Below are 24578 nucleotides of genomic sequence, written 5' to 3'. Positions count from 1 at the left end.
GAAATCTTATAGTTTTATCTGCTAATTGAATGCTCATCCTAGTCTATTTGGGTTTCCCAAGACCTAGTTGTTTAAACATTTTGTAAGGCATGACATTAATACTAGCCCCTAAATCAGCTAATGCATTATTAACATATAAATTAACAATTAAGCAAGGAAGTGTAAAACTTCCTAGATCTTTCAATTTTTTTGGTAGTTTATTCTGTAGAATAGCTGAGCAAGCTACGTTTAGCTTCACATGCGAAGCCTCGTCCAACTTCCGCTTATTTGCTAAAATCTCCTTTAAAAATTTTATTGCGTTTGGCATCTGCGATAGAGCTTCAATAAACGGTAAGTTAATATGTAAATTTTTTAAGAGTTTAAGGAATTTACCAAATTATTCATCTGAGCAGTCTTTCGCATTGGGGTATGGCAAACGAGGTTTATATTTTGTACTTACCGGCTTTGGGTCATTTTGGCCGACCTCATTCTTACCTTTGCTTACCACCATTTCTGGCCTTGGTTTTGCAACTAACCCTTCCTCATCTTGAATGGCAATCACGTTGAGTTGCTCCCTTGGGTAAGATTCAGTGTTGCTTGGCAGGCTACCTTGTGGTCGTTTAGAAATTAACTTAGCAAGCTGTCCAATCTGAGTTTTGAGCCCCTAGATTGATGCTTGTTGATTTTTGAATGCTGTCTCAATATTCTAAAAATGAGTTTCTGACACTGAGATGAATTCGGTTAGCATCTCCTCTAATAGTTATTCAGCGACATCTCCTCAATAAATTCATAAGCTGCCTCAGGTTTCTTATTATTGATAGTTCCTCCAGCAGCTGCATCAATAATCTACCGAGTCGAAGGATTCAGGCCATTATAGAACGTTTGATCCTGTAGCCAAAGCGGTAATCCATGGTGAGGGCACCTTCTTAAAAGGTCCTTGTATCTCTTCCATGCATCGTAGAGTGTTTCTAAATCCATCTGCACAAAAGAAGAGATATCATTACGTAATTTGGCTGTTTTAGCAGGTGAAAAATATTTTAATAAAAATTTTTCGGTCATTTGTTCCCAAGTAGTGATTGACCATCGTGGTAATGAGTTCAACCATTGTTTAGCCTTATTCCTTAACAAAAAGGGAAACACCCGAAGGCGAATGGCTTCATCAGAAACACCATTAATTTTAAAAGTACCACAAAATTCTAGGAAATTTGCCAAGTAAGCATTGGGATCTTTGTCCTGGAAACCATCAAACTGAACAAACTATTTTATCATTTGAATTGTGTTAGGTTTCAGTTCAAAATTATTTGCAGTAATAGGAGGTCTAACTATACTTGACTCAGTTCCTATTAAATTAGGTTTAGCATAATCATATATAGTGCGCGGAGCAGAATTTTGGTTAAGAGCAATTGCAGGAGGTAGAAGATTTTCTTGGTTTTCAGCCATCTCCTCGGTTGTGGTTTGAATATTGTCCTCTTGCTCGTTCTCTGTGTATCTTAAGCTTCGCCTTATTTCTCTTTGGTTTCTGCGAACTGTGCGATCGATCTCACTGTCCTGATGGGTTACTTCTAGTCATAAACTACAAGAACCTACCAGAAAAAAGGAAAAAAGAAAAATTAGTAATAAAAATTAGAATAAAATTTAAATTGCAGTAAAAGTAAATGACTAAAGTAATAAAAATCGAGTGTTCCTAATATCTTAGTTCCCCGACAACGGTGCCAAAAACTTGATACGTGATATTCGTGACAGGTTTTAAATATTTATAATGAATTGTTCTTGAAACTAACTATTATCACAATGAAGGCAAGTATACCTATCGAACATTAGTATAGCTTTAGCAAGACCAGATTATCGAACCTAAATGAACTAAAAGTACTAGCATTAACTTTCTCTTTATTATCTAGCCTAAAATATAAAAGGGTTTTGTTCATCTAACTAATTAACTAAACTAATAAATCACAAAAAATAGAATTGGGGTTTCACTTTTAGAAAAATGATTGAATTAAGACAATACCTAAGGAAAAATCCACCTAGACTTCACTTGTTATTTGACTCTGAATCAAACGATTTATTAATTTGACTTGATCCGTAGAAATCCCTAAGTTATATTATTATCCCTCTCGATACTAACAACGTCTAACCCTAGGTTGAATAATTGAAATCTCTTTCTAATTAACTCCCTAGGGTTGCATCAACTCGATCTATGGATCCCCTTAATAGGTTTCACCCTAATCCAGAAAAATCTTGTCACCCTATCTCTAGGCGCGTAATCAACTCCGCTTAATTATGATAAATGTACTCTTAGACAGGGTCTATTCCTTCTCTGAATAAGAGCTTAACTTGAATTAATATCATGGAATATCAAGACAAGAGTTAAGAACACATAATTAAGAACAAGTAAAAAATTTAGCATACAATTCAGATAATAATAACAAGATCTGTCTTCGGTTTCATTCCCCTTAGGTATTTAGGGGTTTTAGTTCATAACTAAAATGGTAAACATCTCAAAAGAATAATGAATACAAAACATAAAGAAAAACCGAAAAATCCTGAAAGGAAATTGAGGAGAGATCTTCAGTATTGATGATGAATCCGGCTTTTGAGATGGATCAATCGCCTTTCCTTGAGCAGTTCCCTGCTTCATTCTCTATGTCCCTTTTCCTCCTCCTCTAGGGTGTATTTATAGGCTTTAAAATGCCTAAGAACCCTCAAAATTGGCCTTTTTCAAATTGGACTGAATTTGGGCTTGACAGGGACACGCCCGTGTGCAATTTCTTCAAGTCGCAGTCAAGCCTGTTAAATAGGCACGGGGTTGTGATCCACCCGTGTGAGTCGTGCTTCGATTCTGCCAAATTGACATGACCGTGTGATCTACCTATGTGAGGAGGTCTAGGCCGTGTTGATTTCGTACATTGGCCCATTTTCTCCGTTTTTGCCCCGTTTCTTATTCCTTTCACTCTCCTATGCTCACCTAAGTATAAAATATGAAATTAAGGCATTAGGAGCATCGAATTGACCAATTTTAAGGAAAAATCATCCATAAAATGAGCTAAGCATGGGATAGAAATATGTATAAATTACGGTTGATCAGAAAACATGAAATAATCCAAACTGACAAACTTATATAGAGTTTGCCAAAGTTGCTACAATGTGAAAAGGTTATCTAACTGTGCAAAGTGTGAACCCTTAATAATTTTAGATACATGGACTAGGAGAGACCCTGTGAAACGTGTTCGTAGTAGGGGTTGTTTGTGAAAGATACCCTGTTTAAGGAGATGTACTCTGCAAATAAGACTTAGAGCATGAATCCCAATGCCTAATAGCTGAATTATTGTGTTCCACAGGTGTATTATTTTACATGTTCTTAATTCTTTTTATCAAATAGTTATGTCTTTAGGGAATGAAAAGTTAATTTTTTGCAAGAGATGTAGGTTCACATGTTAATACATTGCGTAAAATAAAGCAAGCGATATGAGTTTGTGAGTTTGTGCTTTTTTAAACCTAAACATATTTTGTGCGGTGTATTGGAGGCTCAGTTGATGTTCAACCAGAAAGTCACTTAGGTGGCTAATGTGACAATCCATAGCTCAGATTTTGCGATCGGACCTAGTATGGGGTGTTATAGCTTGTGTTCTTTTTTGTACAAACTAGTCATTAAAATCATTGCTAATCAATTTAGGTATGTTTTCCCTAATATAATTGCCGAAGAACAGGTGAGTTTTATTGTAGGGAGAAACATTATGGATAACATCCTCATTGCACAAGAAGTAATTCTTTCCATGAGAGGTAAAAATAACAAGATGTCTTGGCTGGTTGTTAAAATTGATTTGAGAATGCTTATGATCGACTGCAGTGATATTTTATCGATGCTTCGCTTAGAGCTGCTGACATTCTGACTTTTCTAAGTAACGTTATTATAGATGCAATATCGGGTTCTACCTTGCAAGTTATATGGAATGGGGTTCCAACATAGAAATTGAAACCAACTAGAGGGGTCCGTCAGGGCTGTCCTTTATTCCCATATTTGTTTGTTCTACGTATGAAATGGCTTGGGCATAGTTTCCATTCAACAATTTCAAATGGTTACTCACATGCAATTAGACTGTCTATAACAGGGTGGATTTGTTGCATCTCTTCTTTGATGATGACCTAGTAATTTTCAGTAGAGTAGATTTGAGGTTTGCATAGCTTCTTAAGGAGATTTTACAACATTTGTGTGAACTTTTTGATCATTGTGTTAATTCATGGAATATCAATATTTTCTTCTCAAAAGGGGTTGATGAGGCTATGGGAAGTGGAATTAGTAGTGTGCTTGGATTCCAAAGAGTGGATAATCTAGGCTCGTATCTGAGTGTTCCTATTTTTCATGAAAGGGTCACCAACAGTACCCTTAGGTTTGTGGTGGATAAGGTTTGTAGCATGTTGCACAACTGGGACATCTGGCTGCTCCTTGAGTTTGGGTATTTTAGAACTTCAAGTGTGACACGTAATAATCATAACCTCTTCAGGCACTAATGCTCATGGGACCACATACATCGGTGTGCACAAGTTCTACGAGTAGGTTGGCCCTTGTAACTTTTGCATTAAAAGACCTAGAGTTATTTTACCTTCCAAGAAAGATTCACATTATGGAATACTAACTTCCTTAAACATACTTAAGGGACTATCTTTCACGATTCTAGTGATTCTTTCTTGGTTAATATAATCAAGTCTTAAGTGCCATAGGTACCCTCATTAGAGTGAATTTACTATTTTAGTTTGAAGCATTGAGTAGTTCTTTAGTTTGATAAAATAGAGATTGATTTTCGTCCATCCATTACAGATCAAAGAAAGATTTCTATGAATAACAATCCCTTTATTGAATGTCATAAAAATCGTCATTAAGTAAACATGTTACAGAAATTTAGTTCATCTTAAAATGAGGTACATAAAACACATCCTTTAAAAAAATCTTCCTAAAATTATCAAAATATAAAATAAATTCTCCTACTGCTTCAACTGAAACATAGCTCCCATCTTAAGTTGACAACAAGAGGCTTCTATCATGTAGATTTCTCGTTTTGTTGAACCCTTGTAAGGAAGCATGCATGGCTAGTGGCTCCAGAATCAATAACCCTATAGTCAATTGAGTTTTCCACTAAGCAATTTTCAACCACAAAGAGTTCCATACCATTGCCCTTTTAAACTAGGTAATCTAAATACTCATTGTAGTTTGATCTGAAGTGCCCTTTCCTATTGTAAAAGAAATATTTGATCTTTTTTAGGATCTTTTGACTTCTTAGTCTTCTTCATACCCACACGAAGTGGAACCAAAGACTTAGTCAATTTCTTCTTTCCCTTAGCTTTCTGCTTCCCTTTAGGTTTCTCCTAAATTGACTTACCACCATTCAGCATAAACTCATAGGATTGTAATTCCTTCATGAGTTGAGTCAAGGTAAGCGTATTGTTCACCAAGTTGTAAGCGACCTTAAATCCAGCAAACTCATTGCTCAAACATTTAAGCATTATTTCAATATGGTGTCCACGTCTAGTTTAACCCATTGTCCTCCACTTCTGCGAAGAATCCCATAAGCTTAAGCATACCTTCTTTGATCGGAGTGCCAACTTTCTATTGGAAGTTTATCAATTTTGTAATAGTGGGTTGTCAAGCCATTACGACTTGACCTTTAAGAAAATCCTCCAAATTTTTCATGATATCTTTAGCAGTACGAAAATTCTCATGTTACTTTTGTAGTACACTACACATGCTAGGTAAGATATAACAACAAGCAATTAGAGACATAGACGGCTGCCACTAATATGTATAGGTTTCCAAATAAGGGTGGAAATAGACCCATAAAGTCTATTCCCCATACATCAAACAACTTAACCTCTAGAATGTTTTACAATGGCATTCCGTGTCGTTTTGAAACATTACTAGTTCTTTGACATCTATCACATGTTTTATAAAAGCTATGGGCATCCTTGAATAGACTTGGCCAATAAAATCTTGACTAAAGTACTTTCGCAGTGGTACTCATTCCTCTAAAGTGTCTTCCATAAGGAGCTGAGTGGCAATATTGCAAAATGTTGTGTATCTCACAATCATGGACACACTTCCTAATTATCTTTTCAGCACACTACTTGAATAGGAAGGGTTCATTGTAATAGTAGTATCTTGCATCATGAAGGAATTTCCTTTTTGTTTGGCTATTAAGATTAGGTGGAAGCAGACTGCTTACTAAGAAGTTTGGCATACCAAGGTAATATCGCGATAGCCAATAGTTGCTTGTCTTGGAAATCTTCCTTAATAAGTTGGACATTGCCATCCTTATTTCAATCTTCTAACTCGGTTAGATGCTCTGCTACTAATTCTCTGTTTCTTTTTTATCTTAGATTTTTAAACCGAATTCTCGTAGCAGAAGAATCCACCTGATTAGTCTCGACTTTGCATCTTTCTTAGCTACTAAGAATTTAATTGTAGAGTGATTGGTATACACGATGACCCTAGTGCCTACTAGATATGATCTAAACTTATCAAATACAAGCACAATAGCCAATAATTCCTTATCAGTGGTAGTGTAATTTAGTTGTGCTTCTGTTGGAGTGTGGTTGGCATAGTAAATAGTGTGAAAAATCTTACATGTCAGTTGCCCAAGAAATTCTCCAACAACAAAATCACTCACATCGCACATAAGCTCAAATGGCAGTGACCAATCTGAGGCCACTACTATTAGAGCAACCACCAGCCGCTTCTTCAACTCCTCAAAAGTGAACAGGAAAGCATCATAAAAAAATGAAAGGTTTATTTTGTTCCAACATTGTACACAAGGGCTTAGAGATCTTAGAGTAGTTCTTGATAAATCTCCTATAGAATCCAGCATGCCTTAAGAAACCCCTAATTCCCTTAACACTTGTTGGAGATGGCAACTTCTCAATCACTTCGATTTTTGTCTTGTCAACTTTTATTCCTTTATGAGAGACCTTATGCCTTAGGACAATGCCTTCTCGTACCATGAAATGACATTCTCCCAATTTAAAATAAGGTTAGTCTTCTCATAGTGTTGAAGTACCAACTCTAAATTATGCAAACAACCTTCGAAATCATTCCCAGTTATAGATAAATCATCCATAAACACTTCGAGGAACTTCTCAACCATATCTGAGAATATTGACATCATGTACAGTTGAAATGTTGTTGGTGCATTACAAAGACCAAAGGGCATTCTTCTAAAGGAAAATGTACCATATGAACAGGTGAATGTTATTTTTTTATCCTCTAGGGCAAATTGCAATATGATTGTACCCAGAATATACATCTAAGAAGTAGTAGAAATCCTTACCAGCTAATTGATCTAACATTTGATCAATTAAGGGTAGTGGAAATTGGTCTTTCCTTGTGGCTTTGTTCAGCTTGCGATAGTCCATACAGACTTGCCATCCCGTGATAATTCGTATAGGAATAAGCTCATTATTATCATTATTGACCATGGTGACACCTCCGTTCTTTAGCTGTAATGCCCCAAAATCTAAGCATTTAAATGTGTATGTTATGTTGCGTTCATGCTTGCTTGCTTTAGTGTTTAAGTGCCTGAGAAGTGTGGGAAGTCCTGGGTTCAAACCTGGGCTTTAACAAAAAATTTTATTAAATTTGAATAAAACCCTGGGTTCTAGATAGTGGGTTTTTAAATAAGTGTGGGGATATCAAGTCATAACAAGCTTGCTGGTCCAAGGGGTAAGGGCGTGTTACTAATGCTAAGGGACTTGAGTTCGAGTCCTACTACCTGCAAGGAATGTCTTTTTACTGCTGTGCCGTACAAGAAGTTGTATGACAGTGGGATTCTGATGCTCATGGGCGGTTGGAGGGTTTGAGGGGAATGTGGAGTGTGCAGCCGAATTCTAGGCGAATATTATGGAGACATTTGAGGAGAGGATTAGGGGGAGTTGGTTTGGGGAAAATTCAGCCTTAGGTGAGTTTGGAGAGTGCAGCTGAATTTTCCCCAAACCAAGTTCCTTTTTGTGGCGTTTCTGGTCTACCCTCTATCAGCTTTGGTGGTAATACAACTACGCGGTTTTGCTCTTCCTCTCTCTTTCTTCCTCTTTGTCTTTTAGTCTTACACTTATCGTCTTCTTCTACTGTTGATTTCTGATAGGGGGTAGTTGTGCCATTGTTGCCTATGTCAAAGTAGGTGCTTCCGGTTTTCGTGTTGGGTGTATGCCGACTACTCTTTTCTTCGAATTGGTTCTGCATTTTTCAGTAGGTCCCTACTTGGTTTCTGCTCTTTTGGCTTTCTCTTACTTTCACTCTCTACTGTGTTAATCCGGTAGCTAACACCTCCTTTTACTGTTGATTTGCTTGGAGTGTTGGGTGATCAATCTTATTCAGCAGTTTAAGTGGGTTAAACCACTTTTGTTCATTCAAGGCAAGTATCTAATGTTTTGGGATTAAGTATTAAAAAGGATGGTGGTTTGCCTTATTGTCAATCGGCTAATTGAATGCCTTGAATGAATGTAGGATTGGTGCTCGTGGACTTTTAGCACTTTTCGCAAACAGGTGTGCAATCACACTACAATAACTGTTAATTTGCCAAAGCTAAAAAATATGTCTATTGACGCTACATGAGTGTGTGCTCACTTGTGTGATGATCCAAATGCATAAAGCGTGGGCGATTGATCGTAGAGGCCACCATGAGCGATTTCATGGGCTTAGGCCATTTTGGGCCACATTGGGCCGAAATGGGTCGTGTGGGCCCTACACAGGTAAACCACATGGACGTGTGGAAGTTATTGGGCTAGGCTGTGTAGTTTACATGGGAAAGGTCACTTTTGGGCTTTATGTGCCAGACAGGCGTGTGGGCCCACATGGGCCACATTATGAGCTGCCCATTATCACTGTTTAATTGTCAAGGTTGCACGAGTCGCTCGAGATGAATGTGGACCTACTATTGGGTCGGCAAGTATATAATGTGGACCTGCTATTGGGTCGATAAGTATACCTAGACCCCAATTTGATGAAATGACCGTTATACCCCTATGAGGTAAATGACTGATATACCCCTTTTGATATGTATGACTGTAATCGAGAATGACATGATTTGCATTCACGTATGATATTATGACATGACATATTGCATGGGATTGGGTCATTGTATTTGGAGGAAGTTTACTGTACTGGCAGCTCTGCTGCAACCACTATTTAGTGCCGCAACCAGTGCTATATTTTGGAGTGTAGGGATGGGTGGGTCAATTTTATCCCCACATGGAGTGTAAGGCTGGACGGAGTGTAGTGTAGAGGATGGATGGGTAGGATTTCTGATTGTATTACTGTTACTGTTACTGTAATGGGCTAAGGCCTACACTGATACTGATACTGTAATGGGCTATGGCCCTAACTAATACTAGACTGTCAGTAAAATAGGCTTAGGCCCGAACTTTATTTGCCTACTGTTTGACTGACTATTGTTAAGGGATTATGCACAGAGTTTACATAAACTTACCTTTCTACTTTTCTGTGCAGGTAATCCTTAGACGGATCGGTGCTGCGAGAGACTCGATGGTGGCCACACAACTAGTTTTGTTTCCTTTAATCTTTTAATTTATAAGTAATTTGATTTGGGATTTTGTTTTGTAATAAGGCCTTTTAAAATTTTTATTTTGGGATTTATTTACTTTGAATCATATTCACTAGAAGTAGGCCGCGGTTTTTTAAAGTGATAAATGCATTTCAAAACACCACGTTATTGCAACACATTTCAAAAATCTTCCGCAACAATCATAGTTTTTTTAAAAGTGCAATAACAATCTAATATAATTAACACTGTGCTTAACCAACTAGAGTTTAACAATGAGTAAGTTATTCTAAATTTTTCATAATGATCATGACAAGGTTTTTAGTATAAAATTATGTTTTTCAAAATTCACTTCAATGTGACATCGCAGATTCGATCATAACGTCTAGGTCGGGTTTGGGGTGTTACATTAGCACACATTGAACTGGACTTACCCATGAGTTGTTTAAGATTGGGTAAATAAACGAACATCCAACCATTTGATTATCTCCTTTTTACCACTTCCTTTATAACGGGGTTTAACCTCCTTTCCCGCTCAATAGAACTACCATGGCAATTTTCCAACAAATTTTTGCGTATGTAGATTGTGGGGCTAATTCCTTTAAAATCTATGATTGCCCATCCTAATGTTTTTATAAATTTCCTAACTATAGCTAACGATTGAACCTCTTGCTCATAAGTTAGCTCAGCAGATACAACCACAAACAGTGTATTATCCTTCCCCAAATAAGCGTACTTTAACTGTGCAGGTAGAGGTTTCAACTCTAACATGGGTGGTTCTTCTATGGACAGTTTAGAAGGGCTGAAGGTTTGAACAGATAAATCTAATGTGTCAAACCTCTTTCCAAGTCTATCGATAATTAGTTTCGCTATCAACAACTACTTGTGGTGTCCTAATTGCTCTTCATCATCAATATCAGTTGAATCCAATTCACTATGCTCTTGGTCATGGTATTTTTTTTTAAATTCCTCTTCCACAACAGAGCCAACAAATTGATAGCATAACACTCTTCTATATCATCAACACGTTTCAAAACCTGGAAAACATTAAAAGTGATTTGTTGGCCATTCACCTTCATAGTTAACTCACCCTTTTGAACATCAATCACAAACCTACTTGTTAGAAGAAAAGGTCTACCTAGAATAATAGGTACATCTTTGTCAGCTTCACAGTCTAATACAATAAAATCAGTAAGGAAAATGAATTTATCTACCCTTACTAAGACATCTTCGATTTTACCTTCTGAGTGTGCATATGATCGATCTGCCAATTGTAAGGTCATAGTGGTAGGTCTTGTTTCACCAATTCCTAGGTTTTTGAATGTAGACATGGGCATAAGGTTTATGCTCTCTTCTAAATCACACAAATCCTTCCCAACATACTGGTTACCAATTGAGCATGATATTGTGAAGGTTCTCGGGTCCTTCAACTTTGGAGGCAATTTATTTGTCAGTATAGTAGTGCACCATTTAGTGAGTATGACTGTTTTAAATTCTTCCAATCGTCTCTTCCTTGAAAGTATGTCTTTCATAAACTTGGCATAGTTGAGAATTTGCTCTAAAGCTTCCACCAAAGGTATATTGATGTGAAGTAGCTTAAAGACATCCAAGAATCACTTGAATTGCTGGTCTTTTATGTGATTTTGAAATCGTTGGGCATATGGTAAGGGTGGACGAACTTCAGGTTGCAATGATTGTTTTTCTATGGCATTGTGTTCAGTGGTGTTATCTGAGTTTTCTTTGGCATTACTTGGTCCAGTTTTCTCATTTATGGTGCTCTTCTTATGTTGTTCAAGAGCTTTGCTCTAGTCAGATTCTGAATTCGCTATTTTGGCAACAACACTTTTGTCAACTCTGTCTAGTCATGTGCCACTTTTAAGAGTGATTGCTTTACATTGTTCTTTCTCATGCGATCTCACATTTTCAGTATCACTAGGCAAAGTTCCTTATATTCTTGAGTTCAAAGCATTAGTTATCTGTCCTCCTTGGTTCTTTAAAGCTCGTAAAGATGGCGCTTGGCTATGGACTACAGCATCATTCTTGGCCATATACTCTTACAATAAAGATTCAATATATAGGGAAGAAGATGATGCCTGCCCTTGTTGAACTCGTTGTTGAGGTGATATAGACAAATGGAAACCAGGTGGGGCATTCATTGTATTGGGTTTGACAACTGTGTTGGAATTTCTAGCTCATTGATTGTTCCACACTTCCAACCAGGGTTATACATGTTGGAATAAGGGTTGTTGTTCATATTGAAGTTACCCATATAGTAGACAGATGTTAGGTTCAAGGGACACTCTTCAAACACATGATCCTCACCACAGTAAACACAGGATAACCCAGCTGTTTTCAACTCTTTCACTTGACTAGGTTTCTGCATGGTCTTTATCATGTTGGCTAAAGAAGATACCTAAGCAATAAGTTATGTAATCACATCTAGTTCAAATGATCCAGCTACTCTCTTATAGTTCTAGTTCTTGTTGTGGGGTATTGATAATCATTATTGGCAATTCTCTCCAAAATCTTGTATACTTCATTATAGGAATTGTCCAACAGAGTTCCATTAGCTGAAGCATCAACCACCATCCGTGTCAGTGCATTCAAACCATTATAGAACATCTCCATTTGTGTCAAATGTTGAAATCCATGGATAGGACATTTCCTAAGCAGATTTTTGAACCTTCCCCATGCTTCATACAGTGTTTTATCCTCTAGTTGCCTGAAGGATGTTATGTCATTTCTCAGTTTAACATTCATGTTAGGTGGATTATATCGCAGCAAGATATTTTAAAATATCATTCCATGATTCTAATATTCCAGATGGCAAAGTGTTGAGCCATGTTCTAGCACAATATCTTAAAGAATAGGGGAACAACTTGAGTTTTAAGGCATCTTCAAGGACACCTTGCTGTCTGAAGGAATCATAGATCTCCAAGAAGAGCCTCAAGTGCAATCTAGGATCTTCAGCTAGCAAACCAACAAACTATCCAATTGATTACAGCTTATAGGTTTCAACTCAAAGTCGGGGGCTTGAATTTGTGGCCTGACTGTTCCAAGGCTCAGATAATCTAAGATAGGAACTACATGATCTCAAATTGGCCTATCCCGATTATCAAACATTTGAACAACCTTAAGATTACCATTGTCAGCTCTCAGATTAAGTAGCTCATTCAATCCAAGTTGATTATTACCACCTTGACTCATTGCTCTCTGTTATCTTCTCCTTCTTTGCAAGGTTTTTTCAATTTCTAGATCTAAAGGATAGAGTTCTTCAATAGGAATGTCTCTATGCATACAACTAGTAACGGACCTATTGTGATCAAGAAAAAAAAGCAAGTTAACAACTAAAAAAAAATTGCAATAATAAAAACTAAAGTTGTCAATCACCAATCCCCGGAAATGGAACAAAAAACTTGTCGCGCGTGAATATGATGGGCGAATTATGCAAGTATACATATCAAATCAGGAAATAAATTGATTAGTTTAGTATCATTCCCACAAGGACAAAATTAGTTTTCTTTGTCAAAATTATTGCAAGAAGAAGAGATAAATTAATCGAATGATATTTTAAGAAATGACAATGCAACTAATATACTAAAAATGAAAGTAACGAAATGTACTATTGTAGATTGTAAATAAAAGCACTCGAGATTCTAACAAGATTATAATATTGATTGTAAAGGCTGGGACTACAGATGAATTAGTTATAACTCATAAACAATGCCATGGAAAAAATATGGTAACCTACTGTTTGATTGGGTACTAATGTGGTCTAGCTCTACCGAAAGCAAGACCTAAAGTTGCTTACTCCTAAGGCACTATACATCTATAGGCTGAGAATTAGCAACCATGACTAAAGCACAATCCTCTAAATCGTATAAGGTAAATCTCTATGTCTAGAGTTTGCATGAGCATTTCACTCAACTCTCTCTTATATTATTCAAGTTGGTCCAAGCAACCTAATTCTGTCAATATCAAAATTACTTTCAAACTTATCAAGCATTTATCAATACCCTATTAAGTATATAAACAGAAATAAACCTTGGGTAAAGCAGTAAATTGAATCATATTCATCCATAAACATCCATCAGAGTTAAAATATCATCAAAATATCACCAAATTCAAGTATTTTAATATCATCAACATCCCAAAATAACAGTTTAAATTAACAGATTTAGAACAAATTACAGAGGAAAAAATTTGGGTTCACAACACAAACTCCCCCAACTTGGTGACTGGTGCGCGTCTTCACCCAAGCTCCCAGTAGCTCAAATTACCTTCATTGACACAAAGAGGCCTCTCTCAAAGCTCTGTATTTGCAATTAGCTATACCTTCCGCTCTCCCTTTGGCAGACCTCCCTTATTTTTCTTGTATACTTAGGTCCTCATTTAGAGTAAAAGCTATTAGCCAATGATTGCTTTTTCCCAAATTTTGAGGTGGATATTTTCCATTACACGTGCCTGTGGGGGGCCAATTGTTGAATGCTCTAATTGATGACTGGGTATTTATCATTTTCTTCTTAACATTGCCATGGAAACCTCTCATAATGCCTCAAAAAATCTCCATCCTTTGATATTTCTCTTCCTCAAGCTTGTGATTCAACCACCACAAAGCCTTTCCACCAACAATTAAAAGTTCATATGCACTAAAGTAATCACAAGCACAAGTCTTTACATGCAAGGCTCGATTAACTAAAAATAATCATGCAATTACCTAAACTGAAACTAATTTTACTTAAGTACAAGCAGTTAACTAAGTCTAAAAGTATGACTTATAACTTATATCAAGAGTTATCACATGGAAAAGAATGATGCCTTAATCCAAAGCTAAGCAACAACACTAAAAAATTTGGAGAACCAAATGGGTTAGTTAGCTATAAAGCTTCGCAATCAACCGTAAGAAACCTTGGCAAGCGAGATAGAAAATATAAGAAATTTGGGTAAGGAACATTGCAAAGTAGTGGCCTTATGAAGTGGTAAGACTTTGGATCCCAAGATGGTTGTGATTGAAGATGAACCTACTAAGGAGGAAAGTCAACCATCAGTTGAAACTCCTACACCAGCAGAGCCAAAACTTACAAAATCTGATGAGGTAAAATCTAACCCAGTAAATTCTGATAAGCTAACATTTTCATTAGATACAGATTTATCTCTTCAGAAAAGTTGTCTAATTCAACCCAAAGTTGCAACCAAATAAGAAGAAATATGAGGTGCAATTCAAGAAATTTGTGGACATCCTAAAGCAACTTCACATCAATATCGCATTGGTGGAGGCTTTAGAGCAAATGCCCAATTATGTCATGTTCATGAAGGACATCCTATCTAAAAAGAAAAGACTTAGTGAGTATGAGACTGTCGCTTTAATGAAAGAGTGCAGTACGTTCTTGTAAAACAAGCTTCCTCTAAAACTAAAGGAACCTGGAAGCTTTACTATACCCTGTAATATCAGAGAATCTTACTATGGTAAAGCTTTGCGCAACTTAGGAACAAGCATCAACTTGATGCCCAAGTGTATTTTCGAACTATTGGGAATAGGTGAAGTAAGACCCACGACTGTGACACTTCAACTGACGAATCGATCTTTAGCATACCCCAAAGGAAAGATCGAGGATGTTTTAGTAAGAGTCGATAAATTCATTTTTTATGTTGATTTCATTATCTTATATTTTGAAGTAGATAAGGAAGTGTCGATCATTCGAGGGAGACCTTTCCTAGCCACAAGAAGAATATTGATAGATGTAAAAAAAGGAGAACTCACGAAGAGATTTCAAGATGATAAGGTAACATTTAATGTTCTTAAAGTAATGAAATTTCTCGATCTAGCGGAGCAATGTTCAGTGATGGAAAGGCTAGAAACCTAGTTTCTATGGAATGAAAGAATAATTTTGAGGACTCATTGGAGAACACTTTAGGGTCTAAACAGTTAGAAGATGAACAAAGGTAATGAAAACATGGCTTTGATGGAAGCTAATTCAAGGGATTATGTTCAACCAACATGGTTTGAACTACTAGTATTAGAAGTTTGGGAGTTTGTGCAACTGAAGTTGTCAATTGGGGAATCACCCAAACTCAAACTTAAGGTACTTCTTTCCTATTTAAAATATATTTATTTAGATAATTATTCTACTTTTCCTATTATTGTTTTAGTAGAATAAAAACAACAAGAGGATCAACTAATTGTTGTTTTAAAGAAATTTAAAAAGGTGATCAGTTGGACATAGCTGATATTGAGGTTTAAGCCCTACTTTCTGTATGTATAAAATTATTTTAGAGAAGGGTGAAAGGGCTAGGATTGATTGGAAAAAGAGACTCAACCCTATCATGAAAGAGATAGTTCGAAAGGAAGTGATCAAATGGTTAGATGCAAGAATTATCTACCCTATCTCAGATAGTTCATGGGTAAGTCCGATACAATATGTACCACAGAAAGGCGGGATCATGATTGTCGAGAATGAACTTAATGAGTTAATCCTAATGAGAACTACCACAGGTTGGAGAATCTGTATTGATTATAAAAAATTGAACAAAGCCACTCGGAAGGATAATTTTCGTTGCCTTTTATGTATTAGGTGTTGGATCGACTAGCAGGTAACGAATATTATTGTTTCTTAGACAGATATTCGAGACACAATCAAAGAGTTGTAGCCCCAAAAGACCAACACAAAATGAATTTTACTTTTCTATATAGTACGTTTGCTTTTAGGCAGATGTCTTTCGGTTCTTGTAACGACCTGCCACATTTCAACGATGCATGATGACAATATTTATTGATATGGTAGAAAACATTTTTGAGGTTTTCATGGATGGTTTTTATATTTTTGGTAATATTTATGATGTTTGCTTGATTAATTTGGCTAAGGTACTTAAAATATGTGAGGAGAGAAATCTTGTGACACCCCAAACCCGACCGAGACGGGCAGACTCGAATTAGAAGCACTACATAGCCACCTAAGTGGCTCTCCAGTAATGATCTCCCAAGGCACACCCCAATATTATAACACCTCAATCTTATCCATTTATCAGTTATTTATTAATGCGAAAGCAATTTGTGAACCAATCTTAAAATTTTTATAAGTAATTTAACCTAAGGGCATTTTTTTCATTTTACCACCTATGGTTAAACTAACCCGAATTTAGATCTATACATTTATCAACCCTATTTTAGTCAATTTATGTAAGCCTTAAAAGTTTTATCTTAATCCGAGTTTATTTTCTATGCCTAATTCAATTTTTTTCATTAAGGACTAAATCGTAACAATTTTGAACTATCAGTATTATACCCAAATATTAAATTGAGTGTGTTTCTAAAATTTTTTATCAATTACAAGTCTAATCCTAACATTTTATCAAGTTTCTTTATCATTTAAGGCTCTAATTAGACTTGCCAAGTTGCAGGACTAATTTGTAATTTAAATGGACTTGAGAACCAATTTAAAAAAAACCAGAATTCAAACCCCCAAAAGTCCATTGCAGTTTTTTTATGCGAAAAATTCAATTTTAAACCCAATTTTGAGTATTTTAATGGCCAGTTAAACATGATTTAGTTACAATTAAATATCATACATAGTCATACACATTCAATTAAATATATTAATACCAATTAAGCCTCAGTTAAATAGAATTAAACGTTCAATTTCACGCATATCACCCACCGGTCAATTCAAACAAGTGGCGTACCTTAGTTGCTAGTAAACCACTCCATGGAAGCTTCATTTAAATAATGGTTAGTGTAAACATCATGCCTCACACACCATGTTATCAATCATCTTGTTATCAAGCAATAATACACCATAAATTATTCAATAACCAAACCTAAACATGCATATATGATATTATAAAACCATCCAAAATTAAAAATGTCCCATGTCCAAGTCCAATTACATCTAAAACTAAACTAAGTCCCAGAAGTTCCACAATGATTGATCAACATATTTAAAATGTGTAACTAAATCTCTATCGAGCGTTATTCTCTTGGAACTCTCTTGCTCAACTCCTCAGCTCCTTAATCCCATCGGTTAACTGGACGAATGTGAGGGTGTGAGCTTAAAAAGCTTAGTGAATGTTAATAAAACGACGAGTAAATTAGCAGCCAAATCATGCTTAAATCGAAACCAATAAAAGAAAATTTTTCATTCACACTATTAATCCATAATAGTTCAAAGTCATGCTCAACCATGTATCAGAACTCATAATTATTCATGACATACAATCATGAATTTAGCATAACATTTCATACATTTATATTAGCATACACAATCATCGCTTAATTCACTGAGCTAGCTTTGATTCAGTATAAAACATAGACAAATATCAAAAGGTAAGCTTCATAGCTGAGTAAGTTCGTAAGTGAATAACTTAATTCATCAAATAAATGTAATTCAATCAATTACACATTACCAAATCATAACCATATTAACTACAAACCTTTCTCATGTCTCAAAACATGATCAAATACCATCTCATTGAACTTTCTCAATGTAATACTCGAATAGGTTCTGTACGTACCTGTATCACTTCTTACTAACCTTTTTCTCAACCACATCATTCATTTACCCATTGAACCATTCAGAATAGAAATTGGATATTCAAGAATCTCAATCGATAAGTACCTATACCATGGCCTATATCCAAATCAAGGTAACTTATCTCGAAGTACCTATACCATGACCCATAGCCAAATTAAGGTAACACTTCTCCAAAATACTTATACCATGGCCCGTAGACAAATCAAGGTATCGCTTGCACTCGAAGTGTCGATATCATGGCCCGATGCCAACACAATAACATAATGACATGTCACTAGCATCCTAAACTATTCCTAAGGTTCAATTGGGAAGTTTCACTTGTCAATTTCATTTTTGAACACATCCGTAGAGTCGTATTCACAATTCAATCATTATCCATAATTTCATAATCATAGTTTATGCAATATTAAACCATATAGCATACATTTATAATGAAATTACCATATACTAACTTACCTCGAGTATGAAAACGGCTGAACGAGTCAATTACTCGATAATCTTGCCTTCCCCCGATCTAATTCCAGATTTCTCTTTTCTTGATCTAAATGTATTCAAAATTAACTCATTTAATCTTCTACTCATTCAATGTAGTCCAAAAATACACATTTAGGTATTTTTTCATATTAACCCCTAAACTTTCACATTCTTTTAATTTAGTCCCTATTTCACAAAAACACAAGCCGAATTTCACTAATGTCCCTAGTAGCCCATATTTTTCATTTATTTCACATTTCAATCACACAATTTTCACATTTCACAAATTAATCCCTTTTTGACATTTTTGTCAAAAATCACTTTACAAAACATGTTTAACTATTAACAAACTTTCATAATCTATCATAATTTATCAAATTACTCAAGCATTCAATAATTGAAACTTGACAACTCTTTAAAAATTTCAAAAATTAAGGTACGGGCTAGCTAGAACACAAAGCAACGATCTCAAAAACATAGAAATCATAAAAAATCAAGTAAAAACCATACCTTAATTAAGCTTAATGTGTGACGAACCCTAATACATCTTCTTTGGCTTCTTTTCCTTTTGATAATCGGTTAAGATGAAGAAAATTAAAGATAATGTGGATTTTGTTTTATTTATGTTAAGTTTAATTACCAAATTACCTATTTAACCTTAATGACACAACATTAAAATCATCATATTAATGTCCATCTTTGTCCACTCACAACTAAAATGGTTTCATTACCATTTAAGGCCATAACATTTAAAAGCCAAAGCTATTTGACACCTTTAACAAGTAGAATGCAACTTTTTCATTTTATGTGATTTAGTCTTTTTTTCTCGAATTGACTATTCAAACAGTAAAATTAGCTCATGAAATTTTCACACACATCAAATAACATGATGTAAACACATAAAATAATATTAAAATAATTTTTTGACATTAGATTTGTCGTCTTGAAATCGTTGTTCTGATTTGACTCAAAAACGGGCTGTTACAACTCTCCCCCCTTAGGGATTTTCGTCCCCGAAAATCTTACCAGTGAATAGGTTGAAAATTGTTTTCTCATAACATCCTCGGGTTACCATGTAGCTTCTTCAACCCTGTGTCGATGCCATAATACTTTCACTAAAGCGATTTTTTCATTTCTCAGCTCTTTGATCTCCGGAGCTAAAATTTGAATCGGTTCTTCAGCATATGACATATTAGATTGAATTTCAATCTCGATCAGAGAAATGACATGTGAAGGATCGGATCGATATCATTGAATCATCGATACATGAAACACATTATGTATTTTCTCTAACCCAGATGGTAAAGATAATCGATATGCCATTGGCCCAACTTGTAATAGCCCGGTTTTAGCTAAATCACAAGGACTAAATCGCGTAAAATGAAAAAGTTGCATTCTACTTGTTTAAAGTGTTTAATTTCCATGGCTTATTAAATGAAAGGTCCTTAAGTTGATATTATACCATTGATAGTGGGAATGGTTACAAATGGACATCCATTATGTGTTATTATATGTTTATAATAAAGGTTATAATAGTAAAATGATTATTAAGTTATAATTTAATAAAAACAAAGCCAAAATTTTATTTTCATTCATCTTTACAACCGAATTAGAGGAACAATAAAATATTTTAGGGCTTGTGACATTCGACACTCTCCTAGCTTAATTGGTAAGTGCTTTGAGCTTGGTTTTTGATGATTTCTATGTTTTTGTGATCATTACTTCATGTTCTAGCTAGCCTGTACCTTAATTTTCAGAACTGTTAAATATTTTGAGAGTTGCCATTATTGATTCCATTTATTCTTTGAGGTTTGATGATAGTTTATGAAAGCTTGGTGATAGATTTTCATGTTTTGTAAAATGATTTTTGATGAAAATATCAAATAGGGATTAAATTGTAAAACATGCAAATTGAGGGATTGAAATGTGTAATAAATGAACTTTTTGGGCTATTAGAGGTCCCTATGAAATTCAATCAAGCATGAGTTCAATTGAATGGTGTGAATTTTGTGTATTTGTGAAATAGGGACTAAATTGAATAAATGTGAAAGTTTAGGGGCTAATGTGTTAAAATGCCCAAATGTGTACTTTTTTAGACTAAATTGAATGAGTAAGTGATTAAATGAGTTAATTTTGAATACATATAGATCAAAAAAGAAATAATTTAGAATTAGATCTAGGGAAAGGCACGATTATCGAGTAATCGAACCGATTCGTCATTTTTGAATACGAGGTAAGTTTGTATGTTATAATTTCATTATAAATGTATGTTATATGCTTGGATATTGCATAAAATGTGATTATGATATTTCAGATAATGTTGAAGTATGAATACGACTATACGAATGTGTTCGATAATGAAATTGACAAATGAAACTTCCTGGTTGAACCTAAGGAATAGTTTAGGATACTAGTGTCATGTCATTAGGCTATTGTGCTGGCTTCAGGCCATGATATCGGCACTTCGGGTGTGAGTGATACCTTGATTTGGCTACGGGCCATGGTATAGGTACTTATAGATTGAGATCTTGAGGATCCAACTTTTATTCCAAATGGTTCAACGGGTAAAAGAAGTGACGTGGTTGAGAAAGAGGTTAGTACGAGGTGATACAAGTACGTGCAAAATCTACTCGAGTATTAGATTAAGAAAGTTCAATGAGATGGTATTTGATCATGTTTTGAGACATGAGAAAGGCTTGTGGTTAATATGATTTTGATTTGTTAATGTGAAAATAGTTAAATTACATTTATTTGATGAATTGAGTTATTTACTTATGAACTTACTAAGCTTTTAAAAGCTTACTTTGTGTGTACTTTCCCTGTTTCGTAGATAATCAAAGCTAGCTCAGACTCTGGGATCATCGGGAAATGTCATCACATTATTGATCATTTAGTTGGTACTTTTGAAGCCTTGTAATTATGGTATAAGGCATGTATATGCTAGTGTTATTATGGTATATTTTGTGTTATGGAATTATAGCCATGTGATTTGGCTTGTATATGGTAAAGTTGTGGGATGTGAATTTTGCTTATATAATGTGTTTATATATGCTATGCAATATGTATGGTACGCCTTGTGAATTTGGTCAAACTGTTGTAGTTGTTTTGATGGTTGGATAAATGGTGAAATGTTCATGGTATTGAATGGATTTTGATTTGGCATAGTATGGTATGAGATTAAAGTATTGAATTAGTGTTATTTTGAGATTTAAGTTAGTTATTTTGAAAGATGAATAATTATATATTGAAATTAGATGGAATGATAAATTTTCCATATGAAATCAATATGATTGGAGTAGAGAATGTGTATTGAATTGGCTAGTGTTAGTATGGTATGAAATGTGCATGAGTTGATGATGTTTTGGGTGCCTAAAAATGTATTGAAATGGTATAAACTATCTTGTTTTTGGAAGGCATGAGGAGGGTGAGGAAAGTGGCTTAAACCAACCCTATTTTCACTCCATACGACCGAGCATACTGGCGTGTGGCTCGACCGTGTGTGACACATGGCCTTGGTACATGGCCGTGTGTCCTACCCTTTCGAATTAAGTCAGTATACCCTATAGGTTTGGCACAGCCTAGACATACGGGTGTGTCTACTGACCATGTGTGGCACACGGGCTAGCACACGGGCGTGTGGCCAGTCTGTAACCCAAGTCAGTAAGCCCTTTAGTTTCCACAAATCCTGGCACACGGGCTTGTCTGAGGTCGTGTGAGGCACACGGCCTACTCACATAGGCATGTGACTTTTGTAACTTAGAAAAAATTTTAAGTTTTCAAAAATTTCTTTACGAGATCGGTTTAGTCCTGAACCTTCTCTAAATCGTGTTTAAGGTATCGTAAACTTATTTAAGGGACATTGTGTATGTGAATGAATGTTATTTGATAATGACTGTTTATTGAGTTGTGAAATGTTAGTTAAATGTTGTGTTTGATCGGTAATATCTCTTAATCCTAATCCGACAACAGACATGGGTTAGGGGTGTTACATTTTATCGGTATCAGAGCTACAATTTAGTCAATTCTAGGACTAACGTAGCATATGAGAGTCTAGCTATACATGCCATATATACTATGTGATAGTGTGATGATTCATGACAGTTTAAATTGTGTTTTCGTATAGTAATAGATCCCGAAAAAGCTATAGCTAGTAATGTGGAAAGTAATGCGTCCATTCCCGCTCAAGGGGTAGTGTCAGCTGATTCTAGGCCGATTTCAAATAGTAAGGGGGAGAGGCTAAGCAAGCCTTCTTTTAGATGATGAGTGAGTGGTTTACAAAGTTCGTTTGAACAAATCCGACTGCTCAACAACCTCCACCCCCATTTGTTCCTCAAAAAACCCCTGTTGTTCCTCAAGTTATAGATCAAATGCAATTAAATAAGCCGCCAGTGGATAAGATTCATAAACATGGTGCTGAGGAGTTCAGGGCTACCGTTGATGAAGATGTTGAGAGAGCAGAGTTTTGGCTAGAGAATAGTATCCGAGTATTCGACGAATTATCTTGCACTCTTGATGAATGTATCAAATGTGTGGTAATTTACTGAGAGATAATGCATACCATTGGTGGAAAACATTGATATCTGTGGTTCCTAGAGAATGGGTTACCTGAGAGTTATTTCAATCCGAGTTCTGAAAGAAGTACATAAGTTAGTGATTTCTTGATCAGAAACATAAATAGTTTCTAGAATTGAAACAAGGTCGAATGACTGTGACAGGGTACGAAAGAGAATTTGTACGATTAAGCAAATATGCTTGGGAATATGTTTCTACCGAAGAGATTATGTGTAAGCAGTTCGTTGATGGGTTGAATGAAGATATAAAACTTCTAGTCGGGATTCTAGAAATAAAAGAATTCATTGTTTTATTTGAAAGGGCTTGTAAAGCCAAAGATCTTAGCAAAGAAAAAAGGAAAGAAGATTCAGAGGCTAGAGACACCAGAAAAAGATCGATGGGTAAGCCGAATCAATCTTCATCAAAGAAATCCAGAGATTCATATACTCGCCTGAATGCTTTCATTGGATATCCGAACAAGATCATGCTAAACAATACTCCGGTTCCAAAGCTCAAGCTACATCAGTATCGAGTGTTGGCAGCGTGAGAGATAACAAACCCGAATGTCAGCAGTGTGGGAGATGACATTTTGGAGAATGCTAGAACAAAAGAAATAAATCCTATTGTAACACCCCAAACTCGGCCTAGAAGTTAGTCCCGAATCTAACGTGTCACATTGAAGTGTTTTTTGAAAACCATGTTTTTATTGAAAACCCTTCTTATTTGAAAACTTGAGTAAAATCCCAGTTACGTTAGTTTATTTTATAAAGTGGTACATTGAAAAGTTATTAACTTTATTCCTAAAATATTTTTTAAGTTGCGGAAGCTAATTTTAAAAGTAACTGATTTACGAAAATGTGATGTTAAAAACTAAGTTGCGAAACCATTCTGAGAATGTAGCGGAAACGTAGTGTTGTTTAAAAATAGTTATAAATCGAAGTAAATAAAATCCAAAGTTAAAATCCAGAAACTTTAAGAGGGCTTATCACAAAAGTTGAAAACCCAAAACGGAATCTCAAACATAAATAAAGTCCAAAGGCAGTTGTCTCGTCATCTCCAAGTCCCTCGCAGCACTGATCCTCCTAATCCTGGGGATTACCTACACAGTTAATAAATGGGGTGAGTTTATGAAAACTCAGTTTGTAATCCCCTTACTAGAGTAGCAGTCAGTATACAGAAACAGAAACTGGAACAGTCTGGGCCAAAGCCCTTTTAACAATAAAAGTACGTCCAGTTCAGAGCATACGTGGGCCGAAGCCCACTACAATATCATTTGGGTCACAGCCCATAACAAAATTTATTGGGCCTAGCCCAAACCAATAACAGAACAAGTGGCCTAAGCCCAATACAGTGACAGATCTCATAAATAGATATGCAACAGTATGAGGATGCATCCCACCCCGATCCAGCCAACACACCACCTGTACCAACCCTACACTTACGTGGGGATGAAATCGACCCACCCAGCCAGTACACCAATGTTAGCACCGGTTACGGCACTAAC

General features: G+C 35.7%; 2 non-coding genes across 2 annotated transcripts; both read left to right on the top strand.

Annotated features, from left to right (window-relative positions):
* The first annotated feature begins 883 nt into the window (after positions 1–883).
* Positions 884–989, top strand: LOC121211861 (small nucleolar RNA R71). Its single transcript, XR_005907078.1, has one exon. It is a non-coding gene; the product is annotated as a small nucleolar RNA R71 (small nucleolar RNA).
* An 11176-nt stretch (positions 990–12165) lies between these two features.
* Positions 12166–12272, top strand: LOC121212042 (small nucleolar RNA R71). Its single transcript, XR_005907253.1, has one exon. It is a non-coding gene; the product is annotated as a small nucleolar RNA R71 (small nucleolar RNA).
* Positions 12273–24578: the final 12306 nt, after the last annotated feature.

The sequence above is a fragment of the Gossypium hirsutum genome, chromosome A12 (genome assembly GCF_007990345.1).
Source record: "Gossypium hirsutum isolate 1008001.06 chromosome A12, Gossypium_hirsutum_v2.1, whole genome shotgun sequence".
Classification (NCBI taxonomy): domain Eukaryota; kingdom Viridiplantae; phylum Streptophyta; class Magnoliopsida; order Malvales; family Malvaceae; genus Gossypium; species Gossypium hirsutum.
Note: the sequence above shows the minus strand (reverse complement) of the source record. Positions and strands in the feature narration are given on the sequence as shown.